Consider the following 6,963-nt stretch of genomic DNA (forward strand, 5'->3'; position numbering starts at 1 on the left):
TTTTTAAAATGCCCCTTGAGTTTTAATATGAAGATTACATCATCCATCAAATAATGGTCACCATTTAATGAATATTTACACTGACATAGGTATTCAATGCACATTCTGTCAACTTCTCATAGCAGTATTTCTGAAATACGAAAGTCCTCTAGCTAATTATTACCATAATTGCTATTTGAACAGTGATCTGACTCCAAACTATGATTTTACTCCATAGTTCTTACATATATTAACTTTCCACATATTACTTTGACAGTGTATTTAAAAGACAGTGTAAACATTTCTAGAATTTAACTCATCTTTGAGAACTTGAAGTTGATATCGAGCGGTATACAATGACTTTTTATCAAAAGATAGGATCTGTAGTTGTTCAGTTAGAATTCCAACCTGGGCAATTACAAATTATGGAATCTTGACAATTTAAGTCAAAGTTCTCATAAGTCTCAGTTTCTTCATCTATAAAATAGGATCACACATATAACATCAGATTGTTGTTAAAACAATTAAATGAAGTAAGGCATATATGGAACACGGTAACTACTCAATAAGTACCAGGTAATAATATTACTATTAAAGTTACTATTGTATCCCGCTAATATTTTTGAAAACAATTCCCAAGTACTAGTTAATTTCACAGGCCTTCAGAATGCTCCCCTGAGATAACAGGTAAGGGCATCTTGACTAAATATGTTTAATAAGATATGATATAATTTTACTGGTGCTTCAGTTATCACTGAAGGAAGTTATCATTAGAGGAAGCTAACTTCTTTGATAGTATAGATTCTATTTTCCTGATGCTAAAAAAAAATTCACACATTTTTTTTTTCTTCTGTCTAGATGGCAAAAAGGAAAAAAAAAAAGATCCGGGTATTTCGATATTGACGTTCCTCAGCTCCGGTTCCCATCCTGGCTGTTTCGTAAGTGAGCTGGTTTGCAGAGCCGCGGTCCGGGCCGGCTGCTTCTGCTCGCACATGTGGCCCGCCCTCGGGGCTTTCAGCCTCCTCTCCCACCACCTCGTAAAGAGTCCCCAGTCGTGTTCTGTTAGGAACTGGGCTGTCATTCTCAAGTTGGCACCTGCTGCTTTCCGTAACATTGCTTCTGATGATGTGTTTGTTAGGGGGGCTATTTGCTGATAACACCTGATGAAGTATCGCCGACGTTAAGCTTCTTGAAAAGGTGCGTGCTCTGCCGTGGAACCTCTGGGATTAGGGTGCATAGTAATGACTCAGTTTGGTTCCAGACCACCTGTTTGTGACAAAGGGCTGGGGAGTTGAGACAGTCGTGAGCTACACTCCGCACAGAAAGAGAAGAGCAAAGAAACGGTTTACACCTCCCCCATGCAGATTTCTTTCCGATCTCACCGACAGCCTACCCCAAGGGATTCAGAGCCTGGAAATTTTTTGCAATGAGCATTTTGCTTGTCTCACATTATCTCCAGAATAACGTTAACACCTTAACTAAGGGGTAGGGTTTATCAAAAAGGTTAAAACCAGTGTAAAGTGAGATAAATTGGAGAAAATTGCTTCCAATTTTCTGCAGTTTATAATTCTAAAAAGCTTAAGATCAGTGGTTCTCTAAACAAAACAAAAAAGAGAAATGCATTAGAATTACTTGGGGAGGTTGTTAATAAGTCAAATTCCAGGTCTTATCTAGAGATTCCGATTCAGTAGGCCTGATACAGTGTCTACAACTCCACATAATCCAGTGGATTCTGATGCAGGTGGGCTTAAGAAAGCTCTTCATGAGGCACTGACACAGACTTTCCAGAGACTTAGAATTTAATCTTTTTTTTTTCTTTCTCCGCCTCCTCCTCCTCCACTTCCTCCCCCCCCCCCCCCGCCTTCTTCTTAAAGATTTATTTATTTATTTGAGAGAAAGAGAGAATGAGTGAGCCCGAGCTGGGGGAAGAGGCAGAGGGAGAGGGAGAGAGAGAGAGAACCTCCAGCAGACTCCGATCCTGGGACCCTGAGATCATGACCTGAGCCGAAATCAAGAGTCAGATGCTTAACCAACTGAGCCACCCAGGTGCCCCTTGAATTTAATTTTTAGCAGCCATTGTGCCCTGTTGTACTCAGACAATAAAATCCACAGGAAAACTCTCTCCAAGTTTCTATTCTCTTTCCACACATGAATTCATGTTTCCACTTGTCAATTCGTTCACACTCATCCACTTTCCATGTCCTGAACTGCTGGTGGCTCGGCATTCGCTCTCCGGGTCCACTCTCCGCCTGTCTGACCCACCTTGTGTCTGGGGGGCCAGTCTTGAAAGATTGTGTCTCCCAGGGCCTTTGCCTTCAGCAGGCCAGTGACGAGTGAAGTCTCTGTGTTCCCTTCCAAGAGAAGTTCGTCAGTGGCTGAATTCCTCTACTACAGCATTTACTAGGAGACCTAGTAGCTATAGCCCAGGCTGGATTCTGGTAACTGCCCCCTTCCCTCGCCCCTTCAGGCCTGGAAGACTAATAGCTTGTTAAGATTGTCTAACAGTGCTTCCCTAACCCTTGTTGGTTTTAGGTAACTCTCTTTGCACCATGTAAGAGCCCTATGGTTAAACCCTCTCCAATTATTCCTTTTGAGTGTGACATGCTTTTCCCAAGAGGACCCTGACCAACATATTAAGTAGCTTTAGACCAGTTTCTGAGAAGGTCATGGAAAATAAAGCATGGTCAGAAACGATTATTCTGAGCTGGGGTAGGTACTGTGTAGAAGTATATAGAGAGCAGTAAGTGAGCAAAGGGGAAAGGAAAAGGAATCTGTCTTGGCAATTGGAAAAAACTTACAAATGAGATGACGTTGCTGTAGGGTCTGAATATTATTTAGGAAGTCCTTAGGTGGAAAAATGGAAGGAGAGCTGTCTGTAGAGAGTTCCCCTGTATGCTAATTGCCATCAGACGACCTGAAGTCACTCTCATCTCTCACAAGGGTTAATGCTATGGTTTTCTTTCATTCCTTCTTCCTCTCCTCCAATCCATTCCCCAACACAGCAGAGGAGTGATCTCTATAAAACATAATGAGAAGAATGTGAATACATATGTGTTTCTAAATAAAAGAATAATATTTCTAAGTTCTTTGTAGCTAACACTTAGAATGTATAGGAGATAGAGGCAGTCATGGAAAATAATGATGCCCATCCTCTAAGGCCTTAAATACCGCATAATCATGGAAGGCTTTAGAGTAGAGTGGTGGCGTGGTCAGATCCTTACTTCTGGAACTCTGGAAATAATCTGAGAAATGAACTATAGGAAGAAGAGGCCAGAGGAAGGAAAAACTTATTAGGAGCCTCTTCTCACATGATAGGATACTCACTGATCTTGGAGAAGTGATTCCGTTATCCACTGAAAATATTCTCTGAAACTGATCATTTTCCACAACATTATCTCCTGGTAAAGAGTATGAAAATCCCTAGTGACAATTCACACCTAAGATTCCACAATTGCCTAGGCCTATTGTCCCGAGATAATGTAAAATTCTAAATTGCTTTAATGTTCTGTTATAGAGAAAAAGATTATCATAAAAGAATATTCAAACCTCAAAATTTTCTCAGCAATCTGATCATTATACCCTAACTCTACTTTTAAAAAACATTTTCTTTTACTTTTTCTTCAAATATACATTACTAAATTACATTATGTATTTTTCCAATAAATTCTGGCATAGATATTGAATACATATTGTGATCCTGGAAATTTAGGTCATTATCTTCTGATGGAAATGCCTGAATATAAAATATTGAGCATGACTTATTCTTGAGCACATTTCATTATTTACTTAAAAAATAAATATGGAGAGGGCGCCTGGGTGGCTCAGTCAGTTAAGCATCTGCCTTTGGCTCAGGTCATGATCCCAGGGTCCTGGGATGGAGCCCCGCATTGGGCTCCCTGCTCAGTAGGGATTCTACTTCTCTCTCTCCCCCTTCCCCCCTGCTCGTGATCTCTCTCACTCTCTCTCTCTCAAATAAATAAAACCTTTAAAAAAATAAATATGGAGAAAGTTCCTATAAATTTACTTTCCATAGAATGGAAAATAATACCACATTCACTGTCAAATTTCCTTAACTAAAACTGACTTTATATGATTAACAAGTGCAAATTACAGGAAGAGGGGAAGGGTGAAACAAAATTTAACTGCTCCCATTGTGTGCTGGAAAATCTTCTCATATGAAGATTTTTTGTGTATGTGGTTTTTAAAAGCAGCTTTATTAATATTCAATTGACGTACAATAACCTGAATATATTAAGGTAAACAACTTGAAAAGTTACCACACGTGCATACATTCGTGAAACTGCCATCGTAACCAAGATGATGAACTTATCCATCAGTGATACAAGTTTTCTCATAGCTCCTGGTGATCTCTTCTTCCCAACCTTCCTTGACTTCCACATTGACCCCAGGAAACCAAATCTGTGTCCTGTCACTATAGATTAGTTTGCATTTCCTAGAATTTAGCATAAATAACATCATACAGTACTTTTTGTCTAGTCTTTTTCATTAGCATAATTATTTTGCAATTCATCCATGTTGTAGAGGAAAGGAATACCTTTTCCCTTTTCGTGGGTGAGTAGTATTCCATATTGATATACTAGGGTTTCTTTATCCTTTCACATATGGATGAAAATTTGGATTGTTTCCATTTTGGAGTTTTTATAAATAAAACCTCTATAAATGATTGTGTCCAAGTCTTTGCATGGACATATACATTCATTTCTCTCAGATGAACTCAGGAATGGAATGACTGGATCATATGGTAGGTATTTTTTAACTTTTAATCACATTATCAAATTGCCTTCCAAAGTGATTGTACCATTTAAATTCCCACCAACAGTGTATGAAAATTCTGGTTCCTACAAGTAATTACCAACACTCGATGCTCATTTTTTAGTCTTTTTTCATCTTTATATGTTTGATTCAGCTATACTTATATCTTTATATCCTTACCTAACTTTTTGAACATAGGTTATGATAAACTATCTTAATTTGAGCATCTGTATCAGTGCAGGGTTGATTTCAATCGTTGATTTTCCTCTTTACGGGTCTTATTTTCTTCCTTGTTCATATGACTGGTGTTTTTTATTAGATGCCAGACATTATTTGACTTTGTTGGTTGCTAGATATTTTTGTCTTCCTATATATATTCTTGTGTCTTGTTCTGTAATGCAGCAAAGTTACTTAGAAAGAGTTTGGTTCTTTGATGTTTTTAGTTTAAGACTTATTAGCCCAAATAATGCTCAGTATAAGGAATCCCACTACCGAGGCAAGATCCTTGTAATGATTCTGCCCGACGCCCTGTGAATTTTGGTTTTCCAGCCTGGTCCTGTGGGCATACTGGGCACTGTTACCTCTGCTCCTCTTGGATGCCTCTTTCCCAGCTTTGTCTGGTTTCTGCAGAGCATAAATTGCTCAGCACCCAAGGGAATACTTGAAGCCAATGCTCCGTAGATCTCCGGGGTTCTCTCTCTGCTCAGTTCTCTTCTGGAGAGAACTGGTTCTCTGATACTCTCTCTTGTGACCTTTAGCTGCCCTTGTCTCTGTGGTGTCTCAGATCCATCTTCTTCTTCTTCTTTTTTTTTTTTTAAAGATTTTATTTATTTATTTGACAGAGAGAGAGACAGCCAGCGAGAGAGGGAACATGAGCAGGGGGAGTGGGAGAGGAAGAAGCCGGCTCCCAGCCTATGAGCCTGATGTGGGGCTCGATCCCAGGACCCCGAGATCACGCCCTGAGCCGAAGGCAGACGCTTAACGACTGAGCCACCCGAGTACCCCTCCATCTTCTTAGGGAGTTTGCTGACTCCCCCTGACTTCTTCCCATACCTGCACCAAAGGCCAGAAACTCTCTCATAGCCGTGACGGGGGTAAAAGGTCTGTCTCATTTGTTTCTTGTCATCAGAGATCACTGTCCTTTTTTGCCTAATGCCCAGCGTCTTGAAAACAATTTTCCATTCCTTTGTTTATCTCATATAGAAGGGTAATTCTGGCCCTGTGACTTTATTTTGCCCAGAAGATGAAGTTATCTATTACAATAGTTTTTTTTTAATTTAAGTATATTGCAAGCGTTTTGGTTTTCTGGAAAAATTACTTCATGTGTCAGGAAAAGGAATTTAATTGTAAAGCATATCTACGACTCCAAGCTTAATTTCACATTAGAAATAATGAAATACTGATTTTTCTGTTATTGAAGAATCTTTCAGATATATTCTCTGAAATAGTCTTACTATTTCTTCTTTTCAAAAACTCTGTCATCAATGTAAGATATATTTAAGTAAGAGCTGTCTATACTCTAATCATCTGCATGACTATGTTGAATTTAAACATAAAACGTTATTGGAATACACACCTGGCCTTGACACTGTTACAGTTTAGAATATGATATAACAGAATCACCACTTTCCCCTCCGAAAGAGCCATTTGTATCTCTTGACATGTAAAAAGAACCATGCCCATAAGGACAGTTTCTTAGGGCATCACATAGTGCAGGCAGGCAGAAGGCTCTAGTAGTCTATGTGAGGCACTTTATGTCTCTGAGACCATTTGAGTCAATTTCATAAATGGCATCTTGTTAAGGTCCTCATTACTCTGGTGTGGTTAATATACTTACATGAATCACTTACTATCCATCACTATTAACTGCCAAGGTTCAAATTCTAGCTCTGCGGCTTACTAGTTGTGTGATTCTGGGCAGGTCACTTATCCTCTCTTTGGCTTATATCCTCATGTACAAAATAGAGTTAGTCACAGTAGTATTTAGAACAGATAGTAAGTGCTATATAAGCCTTTGTTAAAATACATAATTAATGCAGTTGATACTGGACAAGGCTTGCTGGAAGAGGGGCACTGGATAATAATAATGCTCAGAGGGTTTGCTGGTCTACAATAGTGGAGGGAACTCCCAGTTTTCTTCCAAGCAGAGGTCTGGGATGGCAACAAGCCTGATATAGAGGTCCTCTACACCAATGTGGAACAGCACTGAGA

At 39.4% G+C, this 6,963-nt stretch overlaps 1 long non-coding RNA gene across 2 annotated transcripts in view; it reads left to right on the forward strand.

Annotated features, from left to right (window-relative positions):
• Nucleotides 1-1,883, forward strand: part of LOC123791475 (uncharacterized) — a 379,739-nt gene extending 377,856 nt beyond the window's left edge. For both annotated transcript variants that reach the window (XR_015724396.1, XR_015724397.1), the window contains one exon: nucleotides 838-1,883. This is a non-coding gene — a long non-coding RNA (uncharacterized LOC123791475). The remainder of the gene's footprint in view (nucleotides 1-837) is intronic.
• The last annotated feature ends 5,080 nt before the right edge of the window (nucleotides 1,884-6,963 follow it).

The sequence above is a fragment of the Ursus americanus genome, chromosome 5, assembly GCF_024610735.1.
Source record: "Ursus americanus isolate L20-20 chromosome 5, mUrsAme1.1.p, whole genome shotgun sequence".
Taxonomy (NCBI): Eukaryota; Metazoa; Chordata; class Mammalia; order Carnivora; family Ursidae; genus Ursus; species Ursus americanus.